The sequence below is a fragment of the Aulonocara sp. 'chitande type north' Nkhata Bay genome, linkage group LG7 (genome assembly GCF_057382095.1).
Source record: "Aulonocara sp. 'chitande type north' Nkhata Bay isolate Kocher_YH1m ecotype deep benthic linkage group LG7, A_spYH_male_GT1.1, whole genome shotgun sequence".
NCBI classification, from domain to species: domain Eukaryota; kingdom Metazoa; phylum Chordata; class Actinopteri; order Cichliformes; family Cichlidae; genus Aulonocara; species Aulonocara sp. 'chitande type north' Nkhata Bay.
The window spans coordinates 41,099,505-41,115,876 of NC_141350.1; the positions used below are offsets into that span (position 1 = coordinate 41,099,505).

General features: G+C 42.4%; 1 protein-coding gene across 4 annotated transcripts in view; it reads right to left on the minus strand.

The window, feature by feature from the left end:
- strbp (spermatid perinuclear RNA binding protein) overlaps window positions 1-14,910 on the minus strand; it is a 120,562-nt gene extending 105,652 nt beyond the window's left edge. Inside the window, exon 1 of one of the 4 annotated variants that reach the window (XM_086300409.1) lies at window positions 13,303-13,583. The gene's annotated coding sequence lies outside the window, so the exon portion shown is untranslated. Of the gene's footprint in view, window positions 1-13,302; window positions 13,585-14,828 lie in introns of those variants that run through there. The other 3 variants (XM_086300407.1, XM_086300406.1, XM_086300408.1) reach the window with 3 other exon arrangements.
- Between the last annotated feature and the right edge of the window lie 1,462 nt (window positions 14,911-16,372).

Below are 16,372 nucleotides of genomic sequence, written 5' to 3' on the forward strand. Positions count from 1 at the left end.
GTCAGGAAGGATGTGCTGTTCTGTTGCATCTTCTGCTTCTGTTGAATCCTTTTCAGCACTGAGGCATATAATACAAGTGGCTCTTATACATTTCAGTAAAAAAATAAAATAAAATAAATACACACACACACACACACACACACATATATATATACATATTATATATGTGTGTGTGTGTGTGTGTGTGTGTGTGTGTGTGTGTGTGTGTGTGTGTGTGTATATATATACACACACACACACATATATACATAGTATATATATGTGTGTGTGTGTGTGTATATATATATACATACACACACACACACACACACACATACATATACATATACATATATATATATATATATATATATACATACAGTATATGCAGCACTACGGACAATAACTACAACCACGATTACCGACACCAACAAGCTGATCTACAATACGGCAGCAGTGATCAGTGAGGTGCTTGGCTACAAGTTGAACAGCCACAAGGGGCAGTACCCTCCATGGAGAAGGAGGCTAGAGGGCAAGATCAAAGTAGCACGGAGGGAGGTTAGCCAACTATCGGAGTTGCAGAAAGGTGCGACAAAGAAGGTGCATAAGAAATACAGCAAGCTGTCCATACCTGAGGCCTTGGAAACTGCCAAGCAAAGACTCACAGCCTTGGTCAGCCGCTTGAGGAGGTACACCAGAGAGATAGAAGGCAGGAGAATAAACCAGCTGTTCTCCACAGAACCAGCAAAGGTGTACTCTCAGTGGCAAGGGAACAATAATAATAAGAGAACAGCACCACCAAGGCTGGAGACGGAGCAATACTGGAAGAGCATATGGGAGAAGGACGCAACCCATAACGGCAATGCTCAGTGGCTAGTGGATCTGAGGGCAGACCACAGCGACTTCCCTGAACAGGGTCCAGTAACCATCACAGTGGCAGATATCCAAGAAAGGGTCTCCAGTATGAAGAGTTGGACAGCACCAGGGCCCGACATGGTTCACGCCTACTGGCTAAAGAAGCTGACTGCACTCCACGAGCGTCTGGCAGCACAAATGAACCAGCTGCTAGTTAACGAGAGACACCCGGAATGGCTAACCGAAGGTCGGACGGTCCTGATCCCCAAGGACCCCAAGAAGGGACCGGTCCCCTCCAACTACCGACCAATAACCTGCCTCAGTACTACATGGAAGCTCCTGTCAGGCATCATATCGGCTAAGATGAACAGGCACATGGGTCAATACATGAGCGGGACACAGAAAGGAATTGGCAAGAATACCAGAGGCGCAAAACACCAGCTACTGGTAGACAGAACAATCAGCCGAGAATGCAAGACCAGACTGACCAACCTGTGCACTGCCTGGATTGATTACAAGAAGGCCTATGACTCAATGCCCCACAGCTGGATACTGGAATGCCTAGAATTGTACAAGATCAATGGGACCCTAAGAGCCTTCATCAGGAACTCAATGGGGATGTGGCGTACAACACTAGAGGCCAACTCCAAGCCCATCGCACAAGTCACCATCAAGTGCGGGATCTACCAAGGAGATGCTCTGTCCCCACTGCTGTTCTGCATAGGCCTGAACCCCCTCAGTGAGATCATTAACAAGACTGGCTACGGATACCGACTACGGAACGGAGCAGTTGTCAGCCACCTCCTGCACATGGATGACATCAAGCTGTATGCCAAGAGTGAACGAGACATCGATTCACTGATCCACACTACCAGGCTATACAGCAATGACATTGGAATGTCGTTCGGACTGGAGAAGTGTAGTCGGATGGTAACAAAGAGAGGGAAGGTAGTCAGAACTGAGGGGATTGAACTACCAGAAGGCAACATTGCAGACATAGAGGACAGTTACAAGTACTTGGGGATCCCGCAGGCGAATGGGAACCATGAAGAGGCCGCTAGAAAAGCTGCAACCACCAAGTACCTGCAGAGGGTCAGGCAAGTCCTGAGGAGTCAGCTGAATGGTAAGAACAAGATCCGGGCCATCAACACGTACGCCCTGCCCGTGATCAGGTACCCTGCTGGGGTAATAGGCTGGCCAAAGGAGGAGATAGAAGCCACTGACATAAAGACAAGAAAGCTCCTTACCATGCATGGAGGGTTTCACCCCAAGTCCAGCACCCTGAGGCTGTACGCTAAGCGGAAGGAAGGGGGCCGGGGACTGGTGAGTGTCAGCACCACAGTCCAGGATGAGACAACGAACATCCAAGAATACATTGGGAAGATGGCCCCAACTGACTGAGTGCTCAGTGAATACCTCAGGCAGCAGAAACCCAAGAAAGAGGAGGGAAACGAGGAACCATCATGGAAGGACAGGGCCCTGCACGGTATGTACCACCGGCAGATAGAGGAGGTGGCTGATATCCAGAAATCCTACCAGTGGCTGGACAAAGCTGGACTGAAAGACAGCACAGAGGCACTAATCATGGCAGCACAAGAACAAGCTCTGAGCACAAGATCCATAGAGGCTGGGGTCTATCACACCAGGCAAGACCCCAGGTGCAGGCTGTGTAAAGATGCCCCAGAGACAATCCAGCACATAACAGCAGGGTGCAAGATGCTAGCAGGCAAGGCATACATGGAACGCCATAACCAAGTGGCCGGCATAGTGTACAGGAACATCTGTGCCGAGTATAACCTGGAAGTCCCGAGGTCAAAATGGGAGATGCCCCCAAGGGTGGTGGAGAATGACCGAGCTAAGATCCTGTGGGACTTCCAGATACAGACGGACAAAATGGTGGTGGCTAACCAACCGGACATAGTGGTGGTAGACAAACAGAAGAAGACGGCCGTAGTGATCGATGTAGCGGTTCCGAATGACAGCAATATCAGAAAGAAGGAACACGAGAAGCTGGAGAAATACCAAGGGCTCAGAGAAGAGCTCGAGAGGATGTGGAGGGTGAAGGTAACGGTGGTCCCCGTGGTAATTGGGGCACTAGGTGCGGTGACTCCCAAGCTAGGCGAGTGGCTCCAGCAGATCCCGGGAATAACATCGGAGATCTCTGTCCAGAAGAGCGCAGTCCTGGGAACAGCTAAGATACTGCGCAGGACCCTCAAGCTCCCAGGCCTCTGGTAGAGGACCCGAGCTTGAAGGATAAACCGCCCGCAGGGGTGTGCTGGGTGTTTTATATATATTTAAATATATATATATTGAAAGGCTTTACAAAGTCACTATACGTGCTGAACTGGTACTCAGATAATTGTATCAGTTGTATCTGCCTTACATGGGGACCAGTTCAGAAATTAAACTTGCACTGGAATATTAATTTGACAGTAACAAGTGGACATACACATATTCTTTTTAAAAAAATATATATAATCTTAATGTGCATGTCAGCATGAGCTACTTTGTGCGTACAGAAGAGAACAGAATCTCATAAATCCTACTTTCTTACGATAAGCATATATAAAAATCTAAATCTGTCATGGCCCACGCAGTATCTCACTGATAATCTCCATTACCAATTACAGGGTGATATGCTACAGCTTAACATGAAAGCAGCAATTAATCTGCTAACACCGGTCAGTGGATCACTGCTGTTGAGAGAAAATATTGCTTATGGGGATGCAACTGCATGCACAACACAGCCAATGTATTCCGGTCAATTATTTTTAACTGAGCTATAATCTTCACTCATTTTTTGTGAGATGAACGTCAAATGTAGTTTTGACTGTTTCATGATCCCAGGACTTTTTTCTTCTCACAGTAGCACAAATAAAAGCCTTAGACAGCCCCAGTGGAGACAGACTCGCCTACAGTTTCTTTTTCTCAGAGATTTATTACTTATTATTTTCTGTTACGTTTTATAACGGGAAGGAGAAGGAGATAGGAAGGGTGTCTCACACTGCTTCTTTAGACAGAAATAGCAAGATTTTACTTTTTTGAGATTGTAGACAGGTGTCAGTGCAGACAGAGTGGGATCACTAACAACTAGCACAACACAAGCAGCTACAAACCTTCAAGAACTGACAATATTTTTCATGTTTGCTACAAAAACAATCTTTCATCTGCTCTTTCTGAGGTACAAAATTTTTTTTTTAAAAAGACAAGAGCCTTAAAAGTGACAGACAAAGCGCACAAGGACAGAATATCACAACTGTGATGAGCAAACAGCTCTACAGTTTTTAATAAACAGAGTATTCTGGTAATCAGGTCAGTTTTTTATCTTGCAAAAAAAGCGGAATAATGAGAAAATATTAAAGATTTCTTTGACAATCTCTTTGTCATAAAAGTTGACTGAATAAACCTGGGGGTTTTTGGAGCAGAAAAAAGCAATGAATGTCACCTTGGTCTCTGGGGAAATGTGAATGCCATGGGGCCTTGGGTTTTGTGGTTATAACTTATTGATCACAAAGCAAAGTACAAGTCTAACCTCCCAGCTTTTTCCTATATGGATCCAAAGAGCACAATTTTTGTTTTTTTACCTGCATTTGTGAAGTAGCACATCTCAATCAACCTACTGGAATTTGCTCTTTTTATGCCAACTTTTTTGTGAATACAGTTTTGTACAGCCGCTAGGACACATTTCACAATACTTAGGTCACTTTTGCAAAACTCTTCACACAATTCTCCTAACTGACCTTCAGCTTGGCAAAGCAGTTCATTTCACATTCAAAATGCACTACAACTACCAAAACACTTTATTCAGGTCTCAAATAAACTCATTCTTCCAGAACACTAGCAAAGGTTGACAGTCGACAAACACACTTTGTCACCCACAAAACAATGACCTAAAAAACACTAACAACATGTAGCATTACACAGTGTTTTCTTGTGTAAAACAAGGACACATCTCTCTTTATAATTTCAATATATGTTACTGGAATGAATCAGACATCATGCAGAATTCGTTAATATTTGTTTATGTATTTTTATTTTTTTGCACTAAGTAATCCCAAAATACAAGAATTTGTATACACACCATCCACTGATACACATACAATAGTAATGCTAATCTACTCGGTCTTCTCCATTTGGCCGCAGGTTCTCATCCACATCACATCTTATGTCATCTAGGGCAACACACCTAGGAAATAATCTTCTGGCATGCCAGAATTGAAAGAGTTGAAAAATTGAAGGAGTAACACCTGTGTAGATGTTCATCTACAATGAGAATCAGCTGTGGCTGGTTAAACTGCATTTTTAGATTTAAAATATGTTTCACTAAAATATTGCTGTTGAATTTTGCTGTCTTTTTAAGTTTTGCATTGTGTTATTGTTTTGGCCATAAGTTTAACAGTTTTGAAAACAGTATGTAAGTATATGCAAAATGTCCTGTATGTACAAAGATTTTTGGCAGTTGTTGTGTCTGAGTGAGAAAATAATTCATGAAATTTGAGAGATGTAGTCATTGAATGCATTTTGTGCCAAAACAATGATAACTGGTCCTCAGTTTAGCCCACATAGACTTCTGTTGTGCTCACTGTGTGAGGAGTTTTGCAAAAGTGATCTAAGTATTGAGAAATGTGTCCTAGCGTCTGTAAAAAACTGTAAATGAATGATAACCTTTTGGGGAGGATCTACTGCTACAAAATATATTGAAGGTTTGCAACCCTAGCACCCATTCTGGCCTTTTTTGGAGCAAACAGAGGAAAGCACCTTTCTCTATGGCACTTGGATCAAATTAACCAAATTATTGAACCAGCTCGGATTCTGCCTGGCAACTTTCCAGCGTCAGTCCAAACATGTCCTGTTTGGTCTGAATAAATAGCTCCATCTTCCTGGAAGTCAGAACGAGGGCAAGCTATGGTTTCCCTGATCTAAGCTCTTTTTGACACAGTAAGCAGAGCTGGGACATGAGAAGGGGACAGGCAGGGTTGTGTGTGTGTGTGTGTGTGTGTGTGTGTGTGTGTGTGTGTGTGTGTGTGTGTGTGTGTGTGTGTGTGTGTGTGTGAGTGTGTGTGTGTGGGTGGGTGGGTGGGTGCAAGGATGTGTGCACACTTTTGAAAATGAGTGTATTAGAGGACAAAACAGTAAAAGAGTGAGATGAAGGAGCAGGAATTAGTTTAGTTGCCTCTACTTTACCTAAACTGGTTATCAGCATGTGCTCTGTAAACATCATATGCTTGTGTGCGCCTGTGCATAAACAACTGCATACGAGGGAGAGCTGCCAGTGATTGGCAGTATCCGAGTGATAGAGCAGGCGGGCATCCAAACTGTTAAACAAAGGATAATACATTTACTCCTTCAGTAAATGTGGTGTTGCAACACCTACTAACAAACCCAACCATTCAATGAAAAAGTACATTCTTAAACCTGCACCATCTTCTGCCACTATCTCCCCTTTCCTGGTAAATCCAGCACCACCTATGCAAGTAATGCAGAATATGCAGAAATGTAGTGGACTTCTGAAAGCTTCCATCTTACACCAAATACAGTGTGATATTTTAAAAGTGGAGCAACACACTGTTCTGATATTTTTTCCCCACCATTTTGACAAATGTTAGTCTAGCGCATTAGTAAAAGGAGAAGGTTTATATTTATTGTTCATATCCAATGTGCTGTTTGCCCGTTGTAAATGGAACAGCAAACGCCCAAGCGCTTGGGTCCAGCACAGGAAGACAGCCCAGATATCCAACAATTCACAAAGAGACAGGCAAGGATCCAAAAATCCAACAAACAAAATTTACAGGAATAAGCCAAAGATAGTGATCAAACATCTGGCAAGAGATCATACCAAAAAAAAGACAAAGACACAAGAAAATGCTAGTAAGCTTGACACAATGCTTTGATAATCTAGGAGGGAACAAATTAAAGGAATGGCTATATATTGGTGGGAATTGATAAATTGAATTGATAAAAGGTTATCACAATAATTAAGACATTATATGGATGATCATTTTCTGAAGGAAATAGTTAATACTTTCCCAACACTTATCTGGACTTTATCTCAATTTGTAGAACAAGGGTTGTGTAAATGCCACACTAAGTGGTTTACAATATATGGATGCAAACAATTTAGCTCTTCTTGGAAATGCCACTGAAAATAATTCATTCATTATTTAATATACAATTGACTAAAATCATAATGTAACCACAACAGGCCATTTTTTAGATAGACTCACTGTTATTTCTACAGACTCAACAATGAATCATATAATGAAGGCTGCCTTTGTGTCGTTATAAAGCAGCCACGAAACACCCCCCCCCCCCCGGATAATAAAACAAAGTTCACGTTAACAGTAACTTGAAATCCCATCCTCTGAAACACTAATTTCAGCTTCAGTGTCCCTGTACAGCGGTGGTACAGCGCTATGGTGCAGTAAACCTTACATGGCCATCTCTTGCACTGTTTCTGTCTTTCCTGGTTCTCTCTCCGCCTCTGTGTGTTTTCTCTCTTTGTCTCCGTATCTCGTATCCGGTGTCTCTGTCACCCAGAACTATTCCTGGATTCCTGAGGTGAAGGAAGCAGGAATGGCTGATGTGGCTGTTGGCAGTAGCATTTTTTTGTGTCTCTTTTCTGTCTGCACACTTTTTATAAAACACACGCAGAGACAATATTCTTGCGTTGATGACTTTGTTCCTTTACCAAGTGGGGAAGATGTTTCCTTGTGTTTGTGAGACAAAAGCCTTTCTTGTTAATGCACATGGGTGTGTTTGCATGTGTACATTTGCATATGTGTGGCACACGACACAGCTGAAACTGAGATATGGTCAGGCGGATGGATCGGAGTTAGCAGGTTCTTTATTATTGTGTATGGAGGAATATTCAAAACAGTAGCACACTCTCATGTTATCTGCCCTTTGCACAGTCTCACCTGCACTACAGCACCTCTGGGACTGTCCTCAACTCCCTGTTGTGCTTACTGGAACCTTGGCAGCCAGCTTCCATACCAGCCAATTAGGAAAGCTTTTACTAAAGCTCTGGCCAATTGAATTAAAGCTACATTTCCTTGCCAGATGAGACTCTAAATGTGCTGCTGTATGCTAGAATCTGAGAACTGGTGGAAAGACTCCTGTTTCACTGATAGGCAGTGGGCACCAAAACACACTCAAATGCTGCAGAGGTAGCAGCAGGAGAGAGAGACGTCCCATGACATTGCTGTGTCTCCTCTTATTACTGAGTGAGTGTTACTGAGATTCCAAACTGTTTAAACTGAGCACATAACATAAAGCACACCAGAGCCCAAGCTGCTGAAGGACCATGACGCCATTCCCAGGCGTACATAAAACAGATGCAGAAGAAAGAGAGCTGAACCGAGGGACACATTTAGAGGTGACAGGAATCAGGCAAGTGGAGTGAATACACAAGGAACAGACAAGCTACAATATGATAAAGCCAATAAACCTACATCTCAGGCAAATGGCTATTCTCGCCTTCAAAACTCTCTCAAACAACCTGGTTAAAATATGTCGTCATATAAGCTTGTCAGTATTGACAGTAATACTGACAACACTATTTAGTAAGTGTCTTGATTCATGCTCAATCATCCAGGTAAGTAAATCCCAAAAGGTTGATTCTGTTCATATGGACTTTTTAATGAGAAGGCCATACACTGTCATTCATACAACGCTGACCTAACAACAACACAAACTGAAGGAATTAGATAAAAGATAAGCTTTTGCCTCTGACATTTGAATGAAAAATCACAAAAATTAGTTTTGCTATGTTGGCGATATAATATGAATCCTTAACAAGTTCAGAAAGTCAAAATGTTGTGAATAAACACACGAAAGCAAGGTCCAAAATAATAATTAACTTAAAAAATCCTACATAAACAACATGTACAGTATAACCGCTCATACCAAATGGTATCATCTAAGGGCTCCAGTCCTTAGGGTTCCAGTTGTTTATTTGATAATGAGAGGCACACAGGTCAGTAGAAACTGATATCAGTTGCATCTATGATCATTCATATTTTAATTTAATGCACTTTTACTTTGTTCAGTAATTTTGATTTTGGTTTGATTGCTTTTTGGATGAATGAATGAATGAATTGATTTTTGATGAAATCATCATCATTTAATGTATCTGACAATGGAAAATGATTCACAGATTGGTCCACTCAGACATCTCAATTGCTGACTATGTGGAGATCTCTGAGGATCTAGCTTCAGTTCATATAAAAATTAAAAAACAAATGTTAAAAACTGCAATCTTTAAAATACTCTTGAACCTGGAATTTCTCTTTATCTCTGTAAATATAACAATTTCTTTTGTGACAACCTCAGAAGCTCTATAGGGATGTCAATTTATGATTATGCGTTACAAAAGTAAAACTTAGTGTGGATGTTGGAAAAAAAAACAAAATGGTCTTTGACAGTGTGGAATATATTTAGAAAAAAGAACCTGTCAAAAACCACTATTTTATGGTTTATGGCTGATATTAAATTGTCACTCTGCTGTGTCTCTATTTGTCTTTGCTATGTGTGCTCAGTCTATCTACTAGTGTTGCCAGTTCTCTATGTGTCCTTAATCTGGGTATCTGGTCCCAAGTAAGTTCCATTAGTGGAAATTAAATCCATTTTCAAATCCACTGAAGCAATCCAAATCCACTGGGTGCGCTTCAATCGCCTTCCAGATTCTAGGGAAATCAAACACCAAGGGCTAAATGGTAAAACACCCTACTTTAAATAAAAAAAAACACGGGGTTTATGTCTCAGGAATGTGAAATATAGGCATATCAATAGCGATAGTATAGTGGAAATTTCCATTTTAGGGCCATAATGTCACCTGAGCTAAATATATTCATATATATATGAATATATGTATATATATATATATTAGGGGTGCAACGATATTCGTATCGATATTGAACCGTTCGATACAGTGCTTTTGGTTCGGTACGCATATGTATCGAACAATACAACATTTGTAATTTATTTTATCAACTTTCCTTCTGACGATGCTGTCTGTGTTGAGCGCTCAGTGAATCTGCGTTCGACTACTCTGCCTAGGCTGCACTGTCGAGCGCAGATCCACTGAGCGCTCAACACAGACAGCATAGTCAGGAGGAAGAGCGCAGGGCAAGCTAGCAAGACAGAAGTTAAGCTCTCCTTGCAACATGGACCTCCCCCACCCTCATTCAGATCTGGCGTTTGGAATTATTTTGGTTTTCATGTGACGTATGACCCTGAAGGTAAGCGAGTCATGGACTAAAGTAAAACAGTATGTTGGATGTGCCATGCAATGCTCAATTACATGGGTGGGAACTAGTGTGTTAGCGCAGTTAGCTCGTTAAAGTGTTGGCCGTCTAGCCCCATGCACGGGGCGATCGGCGGTAGCTCGTTAACGGAGATTTGCCGTGTTGTGGCGTTAAGGTCATTTCAACGAGATTAACCTGAAAGCACTAGTGGGAACACAACGAATATGACAGCACATTTACGCCGACATCATCCTAGTGCAAAGACAAAAACAACTAACTAACTTTAGCCGAGTCATTTGGACAGCTGTTAGCACATGATTCTCCTTATGCTGCTGAGAATATAGCCCAGAAGAAGCGGATAGTATAGCTTTTATTTTGGAAAGAGACATTTCTCTGTAATAAACTCTCTTTTCCAAAGATGAGTGATTCCTCAATCAGATACAGGGCTTGCAATATCGCTAGCCCGACGTCCTGGAGCTAGCGATTTTTTCAGTCGGGCTACCAAAATCTATCTCTTCCCTGCCCGTCGGGCTATTGTAGGAAGGAAAAATATATGGCAATGCTTTTGCATTCTTTCAGAAATGTAGCTGGGTAATTATGTCATTGGCATCGGTGAGCCACTGTCAATATGTGACATATTGAAATCGCGTTTGAATTTGCGCTTGTTTTTTTGCTTTCACTTTGCAATCGTGCGAACTGTGTATAGAGAGCGACAGCACTGATCTGTGAGTGATGATAATTTGTGCACCAATTCCTCTGACATTGTCTTATTAATCGTTAGCTTACTACGCAAACATGATAAGTGAAATCTCCCACAGCAAGCTTAAACATGTGAGAGGTTGATCGCGCAGAGAATCGCTGAGCTTATGTGAGTGCGTGTGTAAAAGCAGCAGGATATATATTTTAGTTCTGCTGAGCCAAATAAGACAGGTCAGGGTGAAGAAGTGACAGCCAAAGAAAAGCTTACCACAAAACGGAGAAGTTATGACAAATCAGACTATAAGGCAAAAAGAAAGTGCAGCTTTATGGTTTCATGGACAAAAGAATTTCTGTGGCTGCAATATGACGAGCTAAATAACCAGGGGTGCACATAAGTGGTCCGCAGGTGCGCATTCGCTGTCAAAATAAAAAACACGCACAAGGGTTAGGGTTAAATTTAAAAACTGTACTTTTAAGTTAAAATATATATTTATAATTTTAATAAATGACAAATTAAAAAGGCATGAACGTTTTTTTTGTATCGAAAAAATATCGAACCGTGACACCAAAGTATCGAACCGAACCGAACCGTGAATTTTGTGTATCGTTGCACCCCTAATATATATATATATATGTCTAGATTCAAAGTTGAAACATCTATGCCTGTTTCATCTTTGAAACCCCCCACCCCCACAAAAAATGCTTTAAAAAAAGTCTGAGATGTCAAGGGGGAATTATGAAGAAAAGGGGAATCAGGGAAATCTGGAATATCAAAAAAGGAACAGCAAGGGAAAACAATGCTTAAAAGAAGGAGGAGGAAACAAAGACAGACTGTGCAGGGTGATCATACAATAACAGCTCACTCTTTCCCTCCTTCTCATCCTTTTATCTTGTCAATACTCAGAGTTCACTGCAAAGTCAATGCTTGGGCGAAGGAGTCCACGAAAGTGCTGGAGGGGCCTGGAGTGCACGCATGCACACACACAGACACAAGCATACGCACACTTTTTCAGCCTAACCTATGTAATGCTCACTTTGTAGGGCTGCAGGCAGATATTTGTCCACTGCAGTAAATAGCCGTGTACGACCACACAAATAAAGAAGTAAGGATGTAATAATCCTGTCTCCCCCTCTCTCCAACACGTTCACAAAGTCTACTGTGTGCAGTACAAGACGAGCATTATACGGCTGTAACAAGTAAGGACTAAAGAAGCCTGTGTTGCCTCTCAATAAATCAACTCCATTTAGGCGAGAGAGGCAACAAAGGCACCCCACATTTCCACATAACCAGGACAGGTGTGGCTGAGTGTGTCAGCAAGGGGCACCTCCTGCACACGAAAGCAGGTTGGAGAAGGGTGGAGCAAATAAAAATAACCTCAAGGCAACAGGCCATTAGTCAAGCATGAGGACCACCAGACACAAAGAAACGATAAGACAAATGAGAAGCACTGGAGAATAGCAGAGAGCAAAAGCAGCTCAATTCACCAGTCAATAAAAAGAGAAACAAACTATCTGCACATAACGAAAAAAAAAAATTAACAAGAGGAGAAATATTGCAGCATCAGACGAAACAAGTTAGAAAGTTCTGCGTGGTACTGCATGCTGGTAGGTGTGAAGACCTTTGAACGCTGACAAGCTGACACGCCTGCTGTGGTCTTTCGAGTTGTTCCAACACCGGGAAATGAGGCGCACGTTTACGGTTTAATGCGTGGGGTTTTTTGTTGTTGTTTTTTTGGTATGCCAACAAACTGGTTGAGCAAGACGGGAGAGCAGTTCAGCATTTTCTTCCTCTCTGTCACTCGCTCGATGACGGGCATGCACGCACACGTATAGACACACTCGCGTAATAGGACACATATACACACACAAAACAGGAGGTATATGTATGTAAGGAAGTAGCCAGTTAACCTCAGTGATGAAACTTTGATCACTTACTTTTGGTTCCCTAAATCTATGCCCCCGTGAAGGCTAAAGGTGCATTTAAAAAAAAGGAAGTAGTTAAGTAACATAGCAATTTAAAAAAAATGCATTTAACACTTCAGGAAGACTTACCCCAAAAACCGCAGAAGAAGGGTTTGATAAAATATTACAGCTAAACAATTGAGACCTTTGTGCCAACGGTATAGCCTACATATCTTACAGTCAAGTGCGGAAGTGGGCTATCAGACACCTGCTATAAAAGATGAACTACAGTCGACCGACACCATCTGGCTTCATTGTCTTATTCTTCAAAGAACGGTTAATTTTTGAGACTCAAACATGTCTGACTGAAAACGTAACACGCTCAGTAACAGTAACATTAATAAAGTTTATAGTGTACGTAGTTCCTCTTTTTGCTTTTTTGACAAGGAAAAGCGAAAGCAAAATAAAAATAAAAATAAATAAATTATTTAATGCCAGTTAACTTAACCACAACCAACCGACAGGGAGAGATAAATTGTTCAAACTCTTGCTACTAGATTCTTAACTCTGCCTGGACGGCGCGCCGTAGAAAGGCGTCAGAAAACATCAAGAAAATACTTACGAGGTTGGCAAATGGGCTGCTGGGAGTCCGTCAATGACTCAAAAAACCCCACAAAAATATATATCCGAGCAAAGACAAAACAAACCCGATAAACAAAGCTCAGTCCAACACGTGAGCGAGACGAGCTGTCACCGTCCACTCGCGACGAAGAGAATAAAAAAAAATCACGAGCGCCTTGACAACCTGAGCAGCGAGCGAGCGCGAGCCCGGAGCCGCCTGCTGGTCTATCCCGCCTCGCAAGACACGAGAGCGGAGCCAAAGAGAGGGAGAAATCTCCGAAGATGAATGGCGGGAGTGCGCAGGCGCGGACGAGGGGGGGGTCGACTCATTCCGCTGGAGTCGGGCTGTGAAGAAGGCAAGTGCAGAAGTGCCGCATGTATGTAATCTATAGCCTACTACTAGCTCTCCGTACCAGGAAGGGATTTTAGAGGGGGGAAAAAAATACGTGACAGCGTAAACAGCCGCTGATATATGGCGATAAAGCTATTCCTCAACCCATATGCAGACACACATAGCCTATATATACATTTACACACACAAAGAGAAAAAGACAAGATACGAGCTTCTAACTGAGCTTTTTCATTAATGTATAGCCTGTGCAGCTAATGACATTACTTTGAGAGGTTAGGCAAGAATTCACCGCAGATTCATTTATATTTACTAAATCTAATATATGTGATATCTAATCTGAGGCTTGTAAAAAAGAAAAGTCGATTGTGTCCATTAACACAATCAATTTTAAATAAAACAGAAAATCAGATGTAAGATGCTGAGTAAACAAGTCAGCATGAAAGAAAAAGTACGAGTGCTTGTTTAGTGATTTCTTTTTGTAGTTGAAAGCATTAAATACGACTTTACTGCCAAAACAACAGAGTCAAAAAAAAAAAAAACTGAGCAAAGAAACTGATTTAAAAAGCATATGAGGAGCTATAGCCTATCTTCTCCAGGGCTCCCTCTCCATCCACGAGAGGCATTAGCTACTCTCTCTCTCTCCCCCCAGACAGTCTTATAAATAATTCAGCAAAAAAAGCTTATGCCTCTGCCTGGCTGCATGCAGCACCAAAAAGCCTCTCACGCTCCCCGGTGCCACAGCGTCAGTCTATGCTGGCGTTACCAATTAAGCTAAAATAAATCTAGAAGCAAAATAAAGTTCAATCAACATTCTTGTTTCGCAAATGGCTGTGGAAGATCAGCCAGATCAGCCGGGGATTACGAGGCTGCTGTCAACTATCAATAGCCTCATGTGCCTGGAAGAGACAAGGGGGAGAGGGGAAAAAGAGGAGCTGGAGGAGGGGGGGGGGGGGCTGAGTTTCAATGCGTAGACGGTGCAGGGCAACCGAGGATGCTGTTTGTCCTGTCCGCGGATCTGATCGGAGGAGAGCAGAGAGTCAACCCGCAAGCGACAACGAATGAATCCAAGACATCCCGTCCCAAAGCTGCGCATCTGAATTGCTTCATGCGGAGCTGGTGAGGGGAGATGAAGGGAGTGAAGGGGGAGTGTAAAGCCAGGACAAAAAGCAATTTACCTGCACACTGCTCCCGTTCAGCCTGCCGTTATTACTTCCCCACTCAGTGTGGCTTTCAGGGCTGCCGCTCACTCAGAGCTGCCCGCCGCTGAACGGGAATTTAGACGACGGGATTTGTTCACGTGGCCCCGTTCGGTGCTCCTAATTGGCGGAGCTCCTGGAGCTGCTGCTCCATTCGCACCTGTGCAGCAAACGGTGCAGCCGACAGCGGTTCACGGAAGAGAGGCAGGTGCAGGAGAGGAGAGAGAGAAGGGAAGCAGTCTGGCAAAAGGTACAACCTCTCGTAACAGTCTAATGCAACTCTTCCTCCTTGTTTTGTTTAATTTAAATAGATTCAATTTTATTTATGTAGCGCCAAATCACAACAACAGCTTTATATTGTAAAGAAAGTACACCAACAAACATGCAGAGAAAACCCCAACAGCCAGACGACCCCCACTGAGCAAGCATAAGGCAACAATGGTAAGGGTTGGGGTGTTGGGTGGAAGAAAGGATAAAGAGACACTAAGTTTAATTAAACTCCCTGAATAAGTCGGTCACATAACTAACAGCTGAAGCATACTACAGACAAATATTTTAGTTTTTTTTAGCTTTCTTTTGCAGTGTTGGCTCAATATGAGATATGAGATACATCTGTTACACATCTGCACAGCAGAAGAATTTCCGTGGCTGTCGTTTGAGCAACTTGGCCTTATCCACATCCATGAGCACATGAAATCCTAACAGGGCCACATATAGCTAACAGTAGTGTATTTACAGCAATGCATGAGTGCATTTGATTTACAGTAATTGGTGCCTAGTGTAGCCCACAGGTGCTTCTGCCATATGCATAACAACGCACAACATATTTGCAATATGCTATGCATTAAATACTGTATTTCTGCTTGAGACTTCTAAACAAGGCTGCAGCAAACCTCAGTATGTACAGCCAAACCTTTATTCCTTTAACACATGCACACACAATACACGCGCACCATACACACGCTGTTATTCATCTACCTACCTAGGCCACAGCATAGTAGCAGTCAATGGTGCGGGAGTATTTTTAGATCTTATGTGGGTTGCAGATGCTGCTGTACTCAACCGGGTCATAGCAAACAGAAATCTGTTTTCACTGTAACATTCAGTGCCTTTTGATTTCCTGTCAGATTTCCCCATCCTGTCAACATGTGCTTTGCCTTCCATCTTCTTCTTGTGCAAAGATCTGTATTACCACTTTCACCTGAGCACACCTGTCTGAATGTGGTCATAAGTCGTAATCTGTTAAAAAAAAATCTGTAATTTTCAGTTTTCTTCACAGCTACTGGCAGATTGGCCTCCAGGCTGTTGGCAATAATGTACCTCTGTGTTCTCCCCCCCCCCCCACTCAGTTTTGGCCTGAATTAAAAGCATGTTGGGTTTTTTAGGGCAACATAGGGCATTTATAATTGACTGTGATAAATCTGGCTATGTTGCAGTTCCAACTGCAGATAATTCACAGTGAATCATCTTACAAGCTTGTGTAAATCTTCAAGACATTTCAAAATTCAAGCCGCTGAAGTAGG